Source organism: Symsagittifera roscoffensis, chromosome 3 (genome assembly GCF_963678635.1).
Source record: "Symsagittifera roscoffensis chromosome 3, txSymRosc1.1, whole genome shotgun sequence".
Lineage (NCBI taxonomy): Eukaryota > Metazoa > Xenacoelomorpha > Acoela > Convolutidae > Symsagittifera > Symsagittifera roscoffensis.
The window spans coordinates 61715684-61733920 of NC_087064.1; the positions used below are offsets into that span (position 1 = coordinate 61715684).

At 34.2% G+C, this 18237-nt stretch overlaps 1 long non-coding RNA gene across 1 annotated transcript; it reads right to left on the reverse strand.

Annotated features, from left to right (window-relative positions):
* Window positions 1-476: 476 nt before the first annotated feature.
* On the reverse strand, window positions 477-7502 carry LOC134841903 (uncharacterized). Its single transcript, XR_010162472.1, has 3 exons — window positions 7193-7502; window positions 821-990; window positions 477-597 (listed from the first exon to the last, which is right to left on the reverse strand). It is a non-coding gene; the product is annotated as an uncharacterized LOC134841903 (long non-coding RNA).
* Between the last annotated feature and the right edge of the window lie 10735 nt (window positions 7503-18237).

The window sequence follows — 18237 nt, forward strand, 5'->3', positions numbered from 1 at the left end:
GATTTTTTTGTGAAAATCATCCCCCACACGCCATATAAAATACAAAGTGATAGATTTCGCCTCTAGTAACAAATCAATTATGACAAATAAGCTTCCTTCAACCAATTTGGAACGATTTCTAAGACGGATTACCTCTCCGCTTACGCGTTAATAGCGCGAAATATATCGCGCGTTAATTGTCCCAAATTGGCCAAAATGGCAATCTTTAAACCCCCGTATCTTTACGAAAATTAATCACAGGTGAAATATCTTTTCAAATTTGAACTCAGGACAACAATACCTTTCGAATGATAAAAAAAAGTTTCATCAAAAATGGCTAGTTAAAAAGTCGAATTTTGTCTGAAGAAAAAAAAAACCCACCCCGACCTCAAATATTCCGTTAGTTTCTTTACGAAAGGCGGAACAATATTATTAATCCTCTAATAGAAACTAAGTCAAACTTTTCTTGCAAGAAAACAGTATGAACAAACCATAATTTGCTATTTGATCCAGATCCCCGGAATTAATTTTGAAACCAACTGTGACTTCTCCCGTCCAGAACTCTTTAGGGGCGTCTAACAAAGCTGACACTTGCGCCTCACACACTTTATGGTTAGACTAAAACATGGATATTATACTTTTGGGTTTTTTTAAGTTGCAAACTTTATGTCATCACTTAATAAGACTTTTTTTTATAATTAGTGAGACTTTTAATTTGAATGATTGAATTCGAATTTATGTCTGTGCTTGACCACTGCTTGTTGAAAATCAACCGATAAAATGATTAATTCAAACTTTTTCGGCGTCCACGTTCATGAGGTTATTATTACTTATTACTAACATAGCACGTGAGAATCCCATCGTCACTCAATGCATTTGTCAGAGTGAAACTGAGAGATGCAGTTAAGCCCTGCTTCGACACTGACACCAGAGTAGACAGGGGAGCACTATTGTCGGAGTATCCCAAGTAAAATGTGGCAGAGTCATAGTCCAAAAGCAACGCCTCGGACCCTGCAGAAAAACAAATGATTTGAGCAAGCAAGGGCAATGAATTACGGTGCTTGTAGCACAGACAGTTCCGAATACACAATATTTTGAATTTTTCAACAGTTTGTTTGCAGGTGCTTACAAGCCGAATAACAAAGAATGCCGTTATCTTTCCGCAAAAGGCTAGCAGCAGAAAACGGGGAAAAACACTATTTTTTTATCAATAGTTCAACTATCACTTTTATCAATTTTTGCAGTGGAAAGTGTGCTTTAGATTTTCAGTGTGCTTGCACAAAAATCAATTTTTCGGATGTTTTGTTTATGTTCAATGATTAATTTTGAGTTAGAATGGAATGACTAAATGGATCAAACATAACGAAAAATAAATTAAGATAAACTTACAAGTTGCCGGAAATGAGTATTAATATTGATACGAACCCCTTAGCGATCACATATGTGAGTATGAGAAGACGGTTCCGTTTTGAGGTTTCTCGAATCTTTAAGCGGATATAGTTAGTGCTATTTGAAATCGAAACTAAACTGCATAAGAAAATTGAACACAGATGATAATTACGATTTTGAGGCTTGGGTGAAAATCGATTCTTTAAATTTGAAAGTATTTATTGAATCGCTGAATACCATATTAATTTTATTATCAAGAAAATGGTGTTTAATGATTCAATAAACATTCAAATTACAAGAATTTCGATTTTCACACGAGCAATGGAGTGTTAAAAGACCAAATCACTTTGTTGTTAGCTAAGACGCAACTTTCCAAGTTCAATTTTCTGATACAGTTTTATTCGAGCCTCAGAAAACCCAATTTAATTTGAGGATCATATTATCAATAAATATCTAGGCATAAAAAGCAAGAAAGGAAGGAAATTAGTTTTCGGGTTTTTTAGTTTTTTTTTCCACGCAAGCAGACACCCTAAATAATCATCAAAATGGATAGAACGTTATATCGTTTTAAAGCATGATACGAGCAACATGTCGTGATTCGAACAACTAAAAATTTGAAAAAGAATTTACTAAAAGTTGAAAAAAATTGGGTTGAAATTTTTGTTTTTTAATTTAAATTTGAGCGAGTTACGTGGGTTAGATCAGTTAATAAGGCCGAGCAAAACATTGTCTTTCGCAAAGAAGGATCAAAACTTCACTTAACGAATCAAAAAATCTGCAAGAACACTAATGAAAAGCATTTATTTATTTTTTGCTTTTCATTATATGGTATTTATTTTTTGAGGAAAACTGTCGTCGATGATGACTAAATCACAAAATTTCCAAGAACTTGTCTTTTTTGTTTATTTTAAATTTTTTACGAGCGTTGTCGGAATTTCAAGTGCCACTTGCACACGAACCGGCTACTTTTGTTCTAAGTGTGTTTTTGCTCTTATAATACAATTTCGGAACTCCTGTAGAGTAAAAAATTATTTAAGTACCTTGATGCACTTACTTATGAAAGAACCCAAATTATCAGAAAGAACCAGACATTTTTACAACTGATTTTAAAAAATTCAGAACTACTTTCTAGAAAAAGAAATTTTCAGTTTGAGAAAACCAGATAAAATACGTTATGGTTTGGAATGCCGTTGTTTTCTAACTCAAAATGGAACAAAACTGATCGTATCAAGGCCAGGCCCTGAATGCTCCGACTATCCATTAATGTCTACGAAACTTTTATCTTTTAGAAAATTTAAAAAGCTTGCAGCAATTGAAAATTTTGAATTTTTTTAAAATTTTTTATTAAAAAAAAAACCCTTATGCTATGCAAAATCAAAAGTGATGTTTGGCGTATTGTACGGTTTTCATAAGACCAAATCGATTGCCTCAATTCAGGAAGGATTTCTGACACAGATTAAACTGCCGCTGACGGTTTAATAGCACAAAATTGCGCGTTTATTAACACAATTTAGGGAATAAAAACTGACTTCCATGCAAGTGGCACAAAAAATTCTGAAAAGGATTACCATAGTACTAAAACGAAATGTAGTTTTTTTTTTGCCAGGCGACGTAAAGACCGAACTAAATCATCGAAAACTACCTAGCAGTAGCTCAAAAACGGATGCCTTGAATAGAAGCTTTTCTCCACAAAAAACGGCAACAACAACTTTAAAAACGGAAGAAAAAACATTGCCATCTGCAAGAACACTAATGAAAAGCATTTATTTATTTTTTGCTGTTCATTATATGGTATTTATTTTTTGAGGAAAACTGTCGTCGATGATGACTAAATCACAAAATTTCCAAGAATTTGTCTTTTTTGTTTATTTTAAATTTTTTACGAGCGTTGTCGGAATTTCAAGTGCCACTTGCACAGGAACCGGCTACTTTTGTTCTAAGTGTGTTTTTGCTCTTATAATATAATTTCGGAACTCCTGTAGAGTAAAAAATTATTTAAGTACCTTGATGCGCTTACTTATGAAAGAACCCAAATTATCAGAAAGAACCAGACATTTTTACAACTGATTTTAAAAAATTCAGAACTACTTTCTAGAAAAAGAAATATTCAGTTTGAGAAAACCAGATAAAATACGTTATGGTTTGGAATGCCGTTGTTTTCTAACTCAAAATGGAACAAAACTGATCGTATCAAGGCCAGGCCCTGAATGCTCCGACTATCCATTAATGTCTACGAAACTTTTATATTTTAGAAAATTTAAAAAGCTTGCAGCAATTGAAAATTTTGAATTTTTCTAAAGACTTTTTATTTAAAAAAAAACCCTTATGCTATGCAAAATCAAAAGTGATGTTTGGCGTATTGTACGGTTTTCATAAGACCAAATCGATTGCCTCAATTCAGGAAGGATTTCTGACACAGATTAAACTGCCGCTGACGGTTTAATAGCACAAAATTGCGCGTTTATTAACACAATTTAGGGAATAAAAACTGACTTCCATGCAAGTGGCACAAAAAATTCTGAAAAGGATTACCATAGTACTAAAACGAAATGTAGTTTTTTTTGCCAGGCGACGTAAAGACCGAACTAAATCATCGAAAACTACCTAGCAGTAGCTCAAAAACGGATGCCTTGAATAGAAGCTTTTCTCCACAAAAAACGGCAACAACAACTTTAAAAACGGAAGAAAAAACATTGCCAACAGAAGGTTCGAAATCTTTTAAAAAACAAAGACAGCGAAACAATTTATTGAAAAATTTTGAACATTTCCAAGTTTCGGATTTCGAAGAAAAAAATATATCAGGTTAAAGCTCTTTGAATTTCACCAGAATTTTTTGAGAAAATTAACCCAATCTAGAAAAATTAGACTAATGGGTAAAATTTGTATTCCGCAGGGAAATCTAGAAAATAAAACCTATTTTAGAAAAAAAAATGCGCCGTTTTCTTTTTTGCGTCATTTTCACTTTCGTAATTGGAGAGCTCAGTTAGGCTACATTTTAGCAAATAACTTAAACTTTACTCAAAAAGTGCCTAAACACCCTAAGTGCTTACGGTTATAAACAAAATAAAAATCTTAACAAAAAACAAACCATAAAATTAAACACTGACAGGCAACGAGACTCTGAACTTAAACCTTCAAAATAAAACAGTTCAAAACAGAGAATAAAAAACATGTTTAAAACAAAATGAGAAACAACAAAATGTTCCAATAGTGTCGCTTAGAGCGACAGTGTTCGACTTTTGGGTTGACCTACAGGTCCTTGCGAAACAAACTAGATGATGATATTTACAATAGAAAACTTAGGAGATCGTTTCGTATCCCTTACGATACAAAACGATCACAAACTTCCAGACTATTACAAACCATTACAAGTTCACGAACAAGCTATGTATATATTTTATGCAAAAATCTGGGAGTTCTAAAAACCAATCACAATATCTCAGTTTACTATGTTGATAAAAATTTTATTCAGTGAATAAAAACAAACAAATCTCAATATCTGCATCAGCTGAAACCTCAAAGAAAATCAGAAAAAAAAATCAATGTTTTAAAACTCATAAGTATTTTTTTTGGTGACAACTCGTTGATCAAACGTAAAAATGGCTGTAAGTTACGGAAAACAGCCGTTTGAAAAGAATGTGAGAAACCTCTTGAAGCTTAAGAAATTTTTTCAAGAATCTCTGATAGCTTTGACCTTTAAAGAATCATTGATAGCTTTGACCACAAAAACGAAATTGTGATAAAAGAAAAATATCCCGCGAGTGGTTGAAGACAACATTTGTTTTGATATTGATCAATCTTTCAACTAAATTTTATGTTATGAAACTGCCATTAAACAGTTTCATAACAAAAAATTTTTTTACAGTTAACAGTTTGAAAATCAAGATAAAAAAACACGGCAAAGGGGAAAATAAATTCCAAATAAGGATAAAACTTTTTTAAATCACAGAAATACGCCTTAATTGCAATGATAGACCAAAAAATAAATTTATTAGTCATGAGCAATTTTCACAAAATATGTCCTTTAAAAATGGCGATTTGAAAATATCCAATTTTTTTTCTTAATCATTTTATGTGTGGTTGCATCACTTCTCAATTCGACGAAAACCCAAATAAGATATATAATAGCCAAGAAAGGACCGCTTTGTTTCAATATTGTTTTAAATCTTACTTCAAACCGCCTAAATGTCTAAGCGAGTTTATACGAACCGATAATTTTTTTTCTTATAATGTCCGATTTAACTTCCCTTATATTGGCATTCAAAACAACGGAGTAATTATCCAAGAACAGGAAAAAAAACAGTTTCACAGTAATTTTGAACAGACAGCGCAAAAAAAAACATTTACTCTTATTACTGCTAAAACACTTTTTAGAGTTAAGTTTTCTTACCGACCAATAATTATCTGAACACAAATTTTGATTAATCATCTGAACACATCTGAGTTGAGAAGATCAAATGCTAAATAAAAAATTGACAAAAAGTGATTTTTTCACAGTAAAAAACTTGCGCGGAAATTAATCTCCGTTTAATTTACTTGAAAAAAGAAGCAGTCTTCTCGACAATGAACGACTTAAAGATTTTTTTCTGAAGTCGAATCACGACCAATAGGACTACAATATGATACACAAGGGCGAAGTTGCACTTCGCATACACAAACAAAAATATAACCGATAACGCTACTGAGAAAAACTGAATGAGTAAAACTTTGAGCCTACAAAATTTCTTAAGTGACGCACGCCAATTATGAGTCTACATAATTGCTAAGTGACACAAGCCAGTTATGACGCATTAGCAGTACCCGTCAAATGGAAAAAAAAAGAGAAATCAACCAACTAGCATGCCTCAATTCATAGAGCGGACGCATTTTAACTAGTATACGAAAAAGTTCATTCAGAACATCCGACTCTTATTTTGTTGCGTGTTTCGATCCCTACCTCTACGCTACAGATCCAAATGACCTTGAAGCTAAAGTGATCTTTGTAATATAATAGTCTGTGCTAATATCCTTAGCAAAAAAGAGAGTTCATACAATCAGCTTTACAAGCTTTACTTTTGTAACTACCCACAACCTTCTAGGAGATTTGTAGAATTAGTCGAAATGGGGCGCATAAAAAAGCTAAGAACAGAGTGATGGTAAAAAAAACTTTGTAAAAAATAAAAAACAGCCTACAGAAAATCGGATAATTGTTAATGAACAGAGACACCAAAAAACCGTTTTTTTTGTACAAACCGATTATAGTAGCTTAAGTCACAAAACTGTGAAACTAAAAGACTTCGATTTAATTTTTGCAATAGAACGTTATGAATCAAAGCAACACAATTTGAGAGACAGGATCCATTTATCGGAATACTGCTGGTAATTCTAAAAACTAACATAATTTTTGAAGCTGAACTTCCTTCTTTTTGACTTTTTTCCTTCTGTATAACTAGAGGGCGTGTACAAGTGAGCTGTAGATATTGAAACTCACGCAATCAAAACAAAAAAAGAATGTGAAAAAGTTTATTTCGTGAAAAAAAAACTCTGAGAAAAAAGGACAAAAAATCACCTGAATAAATAAGAATTCATTTTTTCAATAGCACTGAAAACATGCAGTCATAAAAAACTTTTAATCGGAAATGAAGTTTTGAAAGCAAAGCAGCAATGAAATGAAACCCGAACATCGATAGTTCAATCGCAAAAAAATTTTAATTAAAACCTCGCAAAAATTCAAGAAATCAATATACCTGGGGATACCAAAGAATTTTTTTAATCAAAGGAAAAAGGCCAACTAAAAAGTTCAAAACATTTCCTCGAAAGAGGAACAAGGAAAGTCATAACTTACATGCTGCTTCAGCAAGTCCAATTGAAGAATATAGTAAAGTAACCCATGTAAAAAATATGCGGCGACAGTTCAGTAACATTTTACGTTTCTGGTAATCTCATAGTCAGAATCTCGCATCGCACTTCTTACATTTCAGTCTTCGGTCACTGCTGTTTTATTAATTTTCACAGACCGTCTCAAATTAGTTAAAAACCACGATACCGCGCAAGTCAAAAACCAACTTAAAAAATATATGCACAACGTTTTACTTTTTATTGAATGTTTTTCACCAAGTTTGACGGTTTTACATGATAACACCTTGTGCGTCGGTAATTTGAATCTCAGGTAGAGCTTTTAATTAAATCTATACAAAGCAACAAAACTCGAGTGCTGCGGATTTGAGCTCATAAGCCAACGTAAAAACTTTTACACACTCACAGGCGATGTAGAATGGTCGACTCAACGAGTTTGGTATGAAAACAATCTCTAAATTATTCCAAATATAGGTATATTTTACCGTTGAGTAACTTTCAAGCAATCCGATTTTAACTATTTAATTACAATTTTGATGTATTTCAAATCGTAAAATCAGAAGAATGGTGCAATCAACCAAACGAAAACTTGACTGAGAAAAGTGTCGAAAAATATTAAACTATAAATGAAAAACAAACAACAAACTGTGGATTCAAGAACGCAAAACAAAGTAATTTTTCTAGTTTGTGTTGGGTCGAGGGTTGTTTTGCGAAATATCTGCCAAAAATAGGTAATTATAGCTTACATGAGTAACAGCAGCTCAAGCGTTAAATAAGCCTGAAGCGGGAATATTCAGACCACCTTTAAAGTTTTGTTGGAATATAAGATTGGAAATTCAATCATTAATAAAAAGCTTTGCACAAAAGCGAAGCAGAGCTTCGCACCACTTGCGACACAACACAAGAAAAAAATCGGAAAAAATCGAAAATGTCAACAAAAAAAACTAGATCTATCATAATGAATTAAACTAATTTTGAAACAAAAACATTCTGATACAATAGAATGTGAAATAAGCATCGGAAGATAATTTACCAAGCGGTAACAAAGCTGAAAATATCTTGGCAGAATACTTTTAAGCCGAAAAAAAAATCAACAAGACTTAAGACTTATGAAAAGTTAATAAGTCACCCTCGCCCTCAGAACTTTCAAAAAAATTTATTTGCTCGTCAAATGAAAGAATCTGAGACAACTAAGCCGATATATCATAGCCCGAAACCTATTAAACATAAAAAAAAGATAAAAAAGCCAAAAAAAATCAAAAAAGTAAGGACTAATATGAAGTTATTCAGCCCCCCTCGCCCTCAAAACACGAACACGTCACACAAACTCTTTTCGCTCATTGAAAGACGCAAAATGAGGCCAATAAGCCGATATAATACAGGCCTAAATCTATCAAGTCAAGAAAAGAAAAAACAAACAAAAAAAGCCGAAAAATAATTGCTGTCAGGAAAAACTTGACCTAAATTTCTATTAAGATCCAGAGTTGAGCATAAAAAATATAATTCTGTTGAAACAACTGAAAACTAGGTCACTAAGCCGATTAAAAATAGGTCGAACTCATTTGAGCAAAATAATGTTTTTAAGCAAAAAGATATATATACGACGTCAATGTTAAAAAAACTACAAACTAACAGCAGAGGGTAAAGCAGAACACTAAAAGCAACATTAAAGTCTAAAAACTGAAACTCAAATGAGCGATTTAGTTGGATAGTAAAAACCGGAAACTAAGCCGGATGGTAAAAACCGGAAGCTGAAAGCGGACGACTAAGCGGAATACTAAGCCGAAAAAAAGGAAACGGAGAGCGACGAAGTCGAAAATTCAAAAAATATCAAAAAAATTCATTCAAAATATTTGAACGGCGGTTTTAATTGAAAAACACTAAAAGGGATGCACAGTGGGAGTAACAAAATAAGCACATACTGCATGCATGTATACTGAAAGCTGTGGACAAAAATGTTTACGGGAAAGAATGTTTACCCGACTGAAATACCCTTGCTTATCGCAAGGGTAAATATGAGACAACGCTAATATGCCACCGCACTTAGTGATCATTGTGGTGCCTGAATTTCAGTGATAAAAAACAAGTAGAAAAACTTGGACATACAGGTGAAGCTGCATTTAAAACAAAGGACAAAAAGAGCTCTAAAATGCAAAAGCAAAAAAATGGGCTTAAATCTAACCATAAAAACAACTTAAAAAACATAAAATTTGAATAGTGAGGGAAAAAGTAAGCCACGAAAACAAAAAAAACAGCCGAATACAGTATTTGAACCAGTAGCTACTAGTCAATCTACAAGCCATTACCAACTGCTCCATCTGAGCTTTCTACACCCCATGTAACGGCTGATTTTAACCCAGACAAAAACTTGCTATGAAACATGCGTTTTTCTTAGAAGACACGATTCAAGCTGACATATAAATTGTGCAAAACTCACTGCCTTCTAAGAAAAGTTTCTAGATCTCAGAAGGATTTTCAGCTGTGACTGGCCTCTTTTACTGCTATATCGGAAAAAACTTAGCAATTATAACTAAAAACTCGCCTAAAATAGGGGGAAAAAGCAGCCAGTGCATACCGTCGCTGTGCAAGTAGTACAGAACAGTCCGAAAAAAGACAAAAGCGAAAAGTTTTTATACTTTTACAACACCAAAAATCCGTAAGTTTGTCGCTTGTCCCTAATGCAGATGATGCTTTTAATCTTTACAAGCCAAATTCATTCATGCAGTCCAATTATTGGCACCATTGAAGAGGGTGAACAGTAAAACAAACCTAACTCCTAACAGAGGATAAACAAATTAGGAAACAAAACAATTCTGCGAAAACTTGCATGAATTTCCTAAATACTTCATGTGAACAAAACTGCAGGCGATGAAGTCAGTTTTTTTCCACCTTTAATTGCATATGAGCAACCTATTTGTGTTGCGCAATTTGAAAGAGAGAAAAAAGAGTACTATAAATTTTATTTATCCTCTTATAACAACTCAAATCTGTAAGTTTGTCGCCTGCCCCTCATGCAGATGATGCTTTCAGTCTTTACCGGCCATCAAAAGCAATCATGCAGATCATTTATTTGCACCATTGAAAATGAAGGACTGTAAAACAAACCTATCTTCCAACAAAAACAAAACCAAATAAAAGAAAAAACCAATGTGAGAAAATAGGCTTGATTTTCCATAACTTTTCATGTGAAAAACTCTGCAGCCGATAAAGTCACAGTTTATTTCAAGCTTCAAATGCATATGAGCAACCTATTTCTATTTGTGTTGCGCAAATTGAAAGAGAGAAAAAAGAGTAAACCCAAAAATTTTATTTATACTCTTACAACACCTCAAACCCGTAAGTTTGTCGCCCGTCCCTGATGCGGATTATGCTTTTGGTGTTTACATGCCAAATTTAATCATGCAGTCAATTTATTCGGACCATTAAAAAGAGTGAATAGTGAAGCAAACTTAATTCCTAAAAAGTTTACAAAACGAATAAAATATCTCCGTGCAGCAAGAAAGTGAAGATAGAATTGGAAAAAAAATCGCTGAAAAAAAATTCTCTAGAAAAATTCAAAACTGCGAGAGCGGCAACAGAAAGAGATATAAAAGGACATCAGCATTTTTTGTCAAAACTTCAAGTGGAATGACTGTTCGTATAATGGTCGAAATCATTAATCTTTTTTTAAAACGTGTTTTTCCTTCTGGCGAAAGCTTAAATTTACCCTTGAATAAATGATGGAGGTACAAGGATTGAATATAAATATTGATCTATCTCTTTACGCCTTGTCGGAAAAGAATTGATTGAACGCTGTAAGTATTCGCCTATGTATAACTACTTTGAAAGTTTTTCACTATTTTATAGCAAACAGCTTGAGTTCAGGACAAAACATTATCATAGACGCTCTAGTTAAAATTACAGAAAAATTAGACCTTAAAATAAAGGTCTTGCTTAGGATTCGGCCTTCGCCGTTTGAACTTGAAATCCATGATTCACCTAATACATGCGAAAAACAGCAGCCTACATCACAGTTTATTTCGACCTTTATTTGCATATGAGTAACCTATTTGTGTTGCGCAATTTGAAAAAGAGAAAAAAAAAGATAGTAAACCCAAAAGTTTCAATTTACACTAATACAACACCTCAAATCTGTAAGTTTGTCGCCTGCCCCTCATGCAGATGAAGCTTTCAGTCTTTACAAGCAAACTTCATTCTTGCAGATCATTTATTTGCACCATTGAAAATGAAGGACTGTAAAACAAACCTAACTCCTAACAGAAATTAAACCAAATAGGAGAAAACAATTTTGAGAAAATTGGCTTGATTTTCCAAAACTTTCCATGTGAAGCGAGAGCGGCCGTAGAAAAAGATATAAAGAGGACATCAGTATTATTTTTGTCAAAATTTCAAGTGGAATGAATGATTGGTAGCATAATGGTTGAAATCGTTGATCTTTCTTTTAAACGTGTTTTTCCTTCTGGCGAATGCTTTAATTTTTCCTTGCAAGAATGATGGAAGTTAAATGATTGAATCTAATTTTTGACCTATCTCTTTACTCCTTGTGGGGAAAGAATTGATTGAACGCTGTATGTATTCGCATATGTATAACTACTTTGCAAGTTTTTCACTATTTTATGGCAAACACTTTTAATTCAGGACAAAATATATTATCATAGACGCACTAGTTAAAATTATAGAAAAAATTACACCTGAAAATAAAGGTCTTGGTTAGAATTCGGCCTTCACCGTTTTCAGTTTAAATCCATGATTCGCCTAATGCATACGAAAAACAGAAATCTACGTCTTCGCTGATGGCACCAATGTATCTGCTTTAGGTTGTCTTGGTTGAAATATTAATACTGACTTCAAAGAAAAAACAATCTAATGGCTGACTTCAAACAAGTTAGCCCTAAATTTAGACAAAACGGTGCAAATGAGCAGCAAATTACAACTATCTTTGGATTTTTAGCGAACAATTTTATTTGCTAAAGAAAACAATATATTTTTAGCTAAAAATAAATTCGAACTGTAATTGAACTGTATATATAGGAGCTGTAAAATTTGTTCTAAGTTCAATTAATAGGTTTCATTCGCAATATTACTTCAAGAATTGGATATTCGGGAGTGACTACCATCATGATTTTATTATAACAATCATTTTTTAGAAAAATGGAGGAACAAAAATTGATCACTTATCGAGGCACGAAGATTTTCAACAAGCTGCAATCATTCGGCCTTTTCCCCCTTCGCCCAACCAAATATTTTTGAAGGATAATAACAATTATGTTCAAAAACATCAGATTTTTCATTTTAAATAATTTTAAACTTGTGAAATAAGTTTTGAACGGAAAAAAAATTGATTTCAGTTTGTTTCTTATTCTTAACTATTATGCGCCGAGAATGCAGCTTGTGTGACGCGCCTGATGAACCCAGCGCGGGGGTTCAAATTCTGCTATGAAAATTTTCTATTACCTTTATTTTTTAAGAAAGGAAACAATTTCGTTGATTAAATTCCTATTATGATCAATCTAATTTTAAGGGCAAGCGCTTAGATGTTCTGTTGATCCCATTGCCAAGGGAGCTTCTTTTCCGAGCTTCTTTTCGGTCAACTTTGACTCATGAATTTCAAATTGAGACTGAATATTTTGCATGGAAAAATTTTCTCTCCATTTCATTCTGAGAAATGAACCATTCATTAATCTCCGCTAAAAGTTCCAAAAGCAAAAAAAAATCAAAACCAAAACAGGACAAAACTTCTTGAAACCAGAAGAACTTAGGATATTTTTCGATTCCTAATCACAATTAACAGCGCTTCAACATCAAAGTACAATAGATTTTCCGCGAGATTTGATATACCTTGGGTGACAGGGATAAAATCCACTATGCGTCATAGTTTCGTCCCACGAAACTTAACTTCGGTGGGAAAAACTAATTTGAGCTAGTCAAACAAAAATTTGCGATTCTTCATGAAACTAAAAGCGCTTCAATCGGGCGTAAAGATTTTCAACAGCAGGAACAACAACTTAAGCAAAAATTATGCGAAAAGAACATTGGGTCAATTAACCTTTCATTAACGCGTCGCACTAGACAAATTGGATGTTTATTACATTTTTCGTTGTGTAAATCCATTAAGGCAAATACGCTAATATTACAAGCTTAGCATAGCTTACTGTTCCGACTGCTGGGTCAATTTTTATTTAGATTGTGCCAAAATTGAGCCGAAAATTGTTTGAACATTAAAATTGGCATGATGTTTTTTAGTTGTTCTCTGTAGACTACAGTTATTTTTGCGTTGCCACTTTAGACCCAACAAGGAAACCGGAAGTGTCAATATTCTAGGGTGGGGCGGTTCATAAGGAAGTATACTTGTGTTGGGGGTCTCGACAATAAAGTAGTTCAGAGTAACCAAATTTAGCTCTAAAAATATCAACTGATTATGTTGCAAAATTATAGTGCAATAGGCTAAAAATGAGTTTGTAGCGAAATATCATAGCGAAATAGCCGAAGTTATGTCGTTTCAATGAGGCGGCGAACACTCAAGCCAAGCTGCAAAATCGATCTATTTATAGCCTAAGTTAGCAAATACAAAAAAGTATAACCCAAAAACACGCAGGTACAAATGAGAAAAAAATAAGAGTCGAAGCGGAGTTTCGCACCCCTTGCGATACAACACAATCCTAATAATAACAAGCCAAGAAAAATGGTGGTACATGTTTGATATTTTTTGAATTTGTTATACTGATGCAGGACGAAATGCGTGATTTCAAAAATTGGACTTTGCCCAAACCCTAGTTGTTTGTCTACTACAAAAATAGTGGAAAATTTTCAAATTTTGTTATTTTCCCGAAGACATAACATCTCTCTCAAAAAATTAAGGAGTTGCAGTTCTGCAGAAAAAATTCACTCACCCGCTTCTTTCGATTGACACTTTTATCTCAGCTTTGTTAGTAGTTTTAAAAATTTTTTTTAAAGTTTCTGAAAACGGTCGAATGTCAAAAACTTGACTTTCCGAAATTGACAGTGCTTTTCTGTTAAAAGCAGTTAGTGTCCGGAAAAAAAAGAAAAATCTCAAAATCGGGTTTCTCGATTGAACACTACTCAATAATTACCGAGTCAGTTTTCAGGTTAAGTGTTCAAACTGACTCGGTAATTATTGAGTAAAGCCAACAAATTTCCGAAAATAGCCAAATTTTCAAAATTTTCACTTTATTGAAGGCCATAACTGTTTTCTAAAAAATACTGGTCTAGCAAATTATAAACGTAAGCTTTCAACAACCTGTTGTGTCGATTAAACCTATGATACCAGATTTGACAGTATATAGTTATCGAGAAAAGTCCAAAAAACGGTCAACAAAACAGATAGTTGAGATTTCAAAAAAAATCATGGCTTTTTGTTTAAAAAAATGGATCTTAGCCGCTTATGCCGAAGAAATTCACCCAACGTAAAATTACGATTGAACCCGAAAACCCAGGTTTGGCAGGGTAGTTCTCGAGAAATTTCAAAAAGTTTTTAAAACGAAAAAATCAAAAATTTTAGTTCGCGGTCCATGTTTCGTGTCAAACAAATATGGTGGCAGTAGGGTAAGCAAAGGAGCTTCCGACAACCAGTTCTTCGGACTGAACAAAAAATCCCAGATATGAGAGGGTATTTTTTGGTAAAAATCATAAAATTTAGAAGAAAAACGCTCAAAAAATCAAAACATTTGACTTTACCGAGGCCGATGTTTTGTCAAAAAAATATATAAATAACTGCCACTAATGCAGGGGAATTTCACTACCCGTTATCTCCATAGAACACAGATCTTCAGGTTTGAGAGGTTTATTTTCGAGAAAACGAAAAAAGAAAATCGCTCAAACAAAACCCCCACAGACTTTTTCGAAGGCTGAAGACAAAGGGGCAAAGCAAAAAGAGACCAGGGGAGTATGCAGGCACACAACGGTGTAGACAGACTTTCTATAGAAACCTTTGGTTTGAAAATTGGCCGAGATGTTTTTGAGATGAAATTGAATTTTTTGCAAAAGATAAAATTTTCCAAAGCGTCTCAAAAAAGTTTAAAAAAAAAAATCCCATGCTTTTCATCAAACAAGAATCCCAATCAAAACGCCAAGCAAAGCATTTACAAGTCAATTAAGCAACCGAAAAAAAAACTTCCGAAGTGGAAACAAGGCACCAGATGATCCGAAAAAAAAACTGTTTTGTGATAAAAACATCAAATAAAAGTGTGGAGTCTACCTGAAAATACCCAGTAGAAATTTCAATTTCTAAGAAATTGGAGCATGGCAGCATCGTTATAGATTCAACTGATTTTGTTATACAAGAAAAAATAAACGAAATGTCGAAAAAATCTACCAAATTAAGGCTAGTTTTGAACCAAAAGCATGCCAAGATATTAAAATGTAAAATAGCATTGGAAGATAAATTGCCCAGCGGTAAGAAAACCGAAAAAGCCTTGGGCAGAAACCCTTTGAGCCAAAATAATTAATAAGACTTAAGACTTAATAGCAGGACCTCTGTAGCTAAACCTGCTCCTGAAAAAGGACGTTTATCTAACAAAAAAACAGCTTGGATGAATCGGAGCTTAGCTGGTTGTAAGGATGACTAGGTGGATCAATAGATGTTTGAACCATTAGCTGGTTGATTGAAAGGATGGACTCAAGGCACGGCGGATAGCTAGATGGACGCATGGATGGCGTCTAGTGATGGCTGGACGGCTGAATCGATGAGAGGATGAAGGAATAGCTAGATGGATGGATGACTGGTTGTTTGCAAGGCTAGATGGACTGAAGTCAGGATGGATCGATGACTGGTTCGTTGAAAAGCTACATCGATTGATGGCTGTCTGGATGGATAGCTAGATGAATGAATGGCTAGCTGAATGAATGGGTGGCGGGATAGAGAAATGACAGATTGGATGAATGGCCAGGTGCACGGATGGCTGAACGGATGGGTTGTTGACTGGAGAGATGGCTAGTTGGATTGATGGCTAGAACGACAAAGGACGACTGCATGGATGCCTGTTGAGATGCATGAATAGCTAGGTGGATGGATTGCGAGATCGATGATGAACGGCTGGAGAGAGCACTGGCTGAATCATCATGGACTGCCGAATGGTTGGTTGCTAGCTGAGAGGGGTGGATCGTTGGATGAATGAATAGATGGCAGGAGTGATGGAGGTCTATATTGATAGATGGAAGAGTCAACAGGACGGATGGATGGCTGGTTAGATGGATGACTAGATATATGTGAGGATGGCTACAGGGATGAGCCGATTAATGAAGACTGGCCTGATCTATTACTTAAAAAACATTAAAAAACAAAAAACGGTATACCACGGTACCTAAAAAATAGACTTTATGTGTAGGCCAAATTTGCATCCCCTGGGACAATCGTGAAGCACCCCACCTTTAGTGGAAATAATTTCAAACTGGTTGAAACTAAAAGCGCCCGTTACATCATGTATAGATGGTTGAATCCAACTTTTTCATCAACTACAATTCGCTGCCTTCCTCCTCGCTTCCCATGACGTCATTACTGATAGAGCCTTACAATTGGACCTTTCAGCAGGCCTAGCATTCATTACTGGAAAGTCGAAAAAACCTTACGCATTGCAATGTAAGATAAAGCTTGAACGTGCAAAAACTATTTCGTTAACGTACAAAATTGAAAAGGCTTAAGCATGGGGAGATAGCTGCCACACGCTTTTAAAGAAGTATAGGTGAAAAGTTAATGAGTCCCTAAAAACACTCGAAAAACTGTATTACCTTGTCGAATGAAACAATACGAGGCCACTAAGCAGATATAAAATAGGACAAAACCGATCAAGCCAAAACACAGTGAAAAAACAGCCGAAAAAATCCAATAAGCTCAAAAAAAATTATTCAAAAAAGTTAAACCTATTAAGAATTTATCAAGTTCCCTGGCCCTCAAAACAAAATCACTAACACACGAGCTTTTTTCGCTCGTCGAACGACTCAATATGAGGCCAATAAGCCGATATAATATAGGCCAAAACCAATCAAGCTAAAAAACAAAAAAAAACTGAACAGCCGAAAAAAAAGTTCATCAAAAACTAACTTAAATTTCAATAAAAGTTTTAAGCATTTTAAGCTATTCATAGGTGAGCATGAAAATGTGTTTCATCTGAAATTACTGTTTTGAAATAATATTATTTGCTGGATACTAGGTCACTAAGCAGATAAGAAAGCGGTCAAAATCATTTGGGCAGAAACCAAAATTTCGAGCGAAAAAAAATTGAAAGCATGCGAAGTCAACGTTAAGAAAATTACAAACAGCAGTATCACAGAATTTTTTCTAAGCAGATTATTTCCTTTTGGAAAAACGGGTCATGTCAGACTGGAGCCCAAGATCTTTGCCGTCCGAGGCGCATTCTTTCTCCCAGGCCAAGTGAGCCGGAGGCGCAAACAAATTCGAATTCTTATGAACTGAACCTAAAAATAACAATTGTAATATTGACCATTCTGTGAACAAATTTATTTACGGGAAAAAAGTCTAATGCCCGATTACAATTCCCTTGCTTATCACGAGGGTAATAAAACAACAAAAATTAGTAGAAAAAAAACATTAGGAATCAAGCCGACAGAATTGAAGCCGAACGATGTGCCGAAAACGTACCAAAAAATTTCGATTCCTCCAAAAACTCATGTGCCAAAAACTCTTAACATCAAAAGTAAAAGCCGAGTGGGAACTGTACGCAGCTTATAAGTTACCACGTGATTAAGCATCCATGCACTTTTTACCATTTGACTATCCTGTGAACGAAGTAATTGACGGGAAAAAAATTAAGACCCCACTACAATACCCTTGCTTATCGCAAGAGTAATTAAGCATTTTCATTGCAAACACATCAGTCTCGAAGGCAAAAACTCAGGAAACATTTTACACCTTGATCGAATATTTAAAAACAACACCGAAAAAGGTCATCTAATTTTACTTTTTAGATTGGCTACAGCATTAAATTAAGCCAAAATTACCAAAAGTAGTCATCTAAGATTGGCTACAGCATTAAATTAAGCAAAAATTACCAAAAGTAG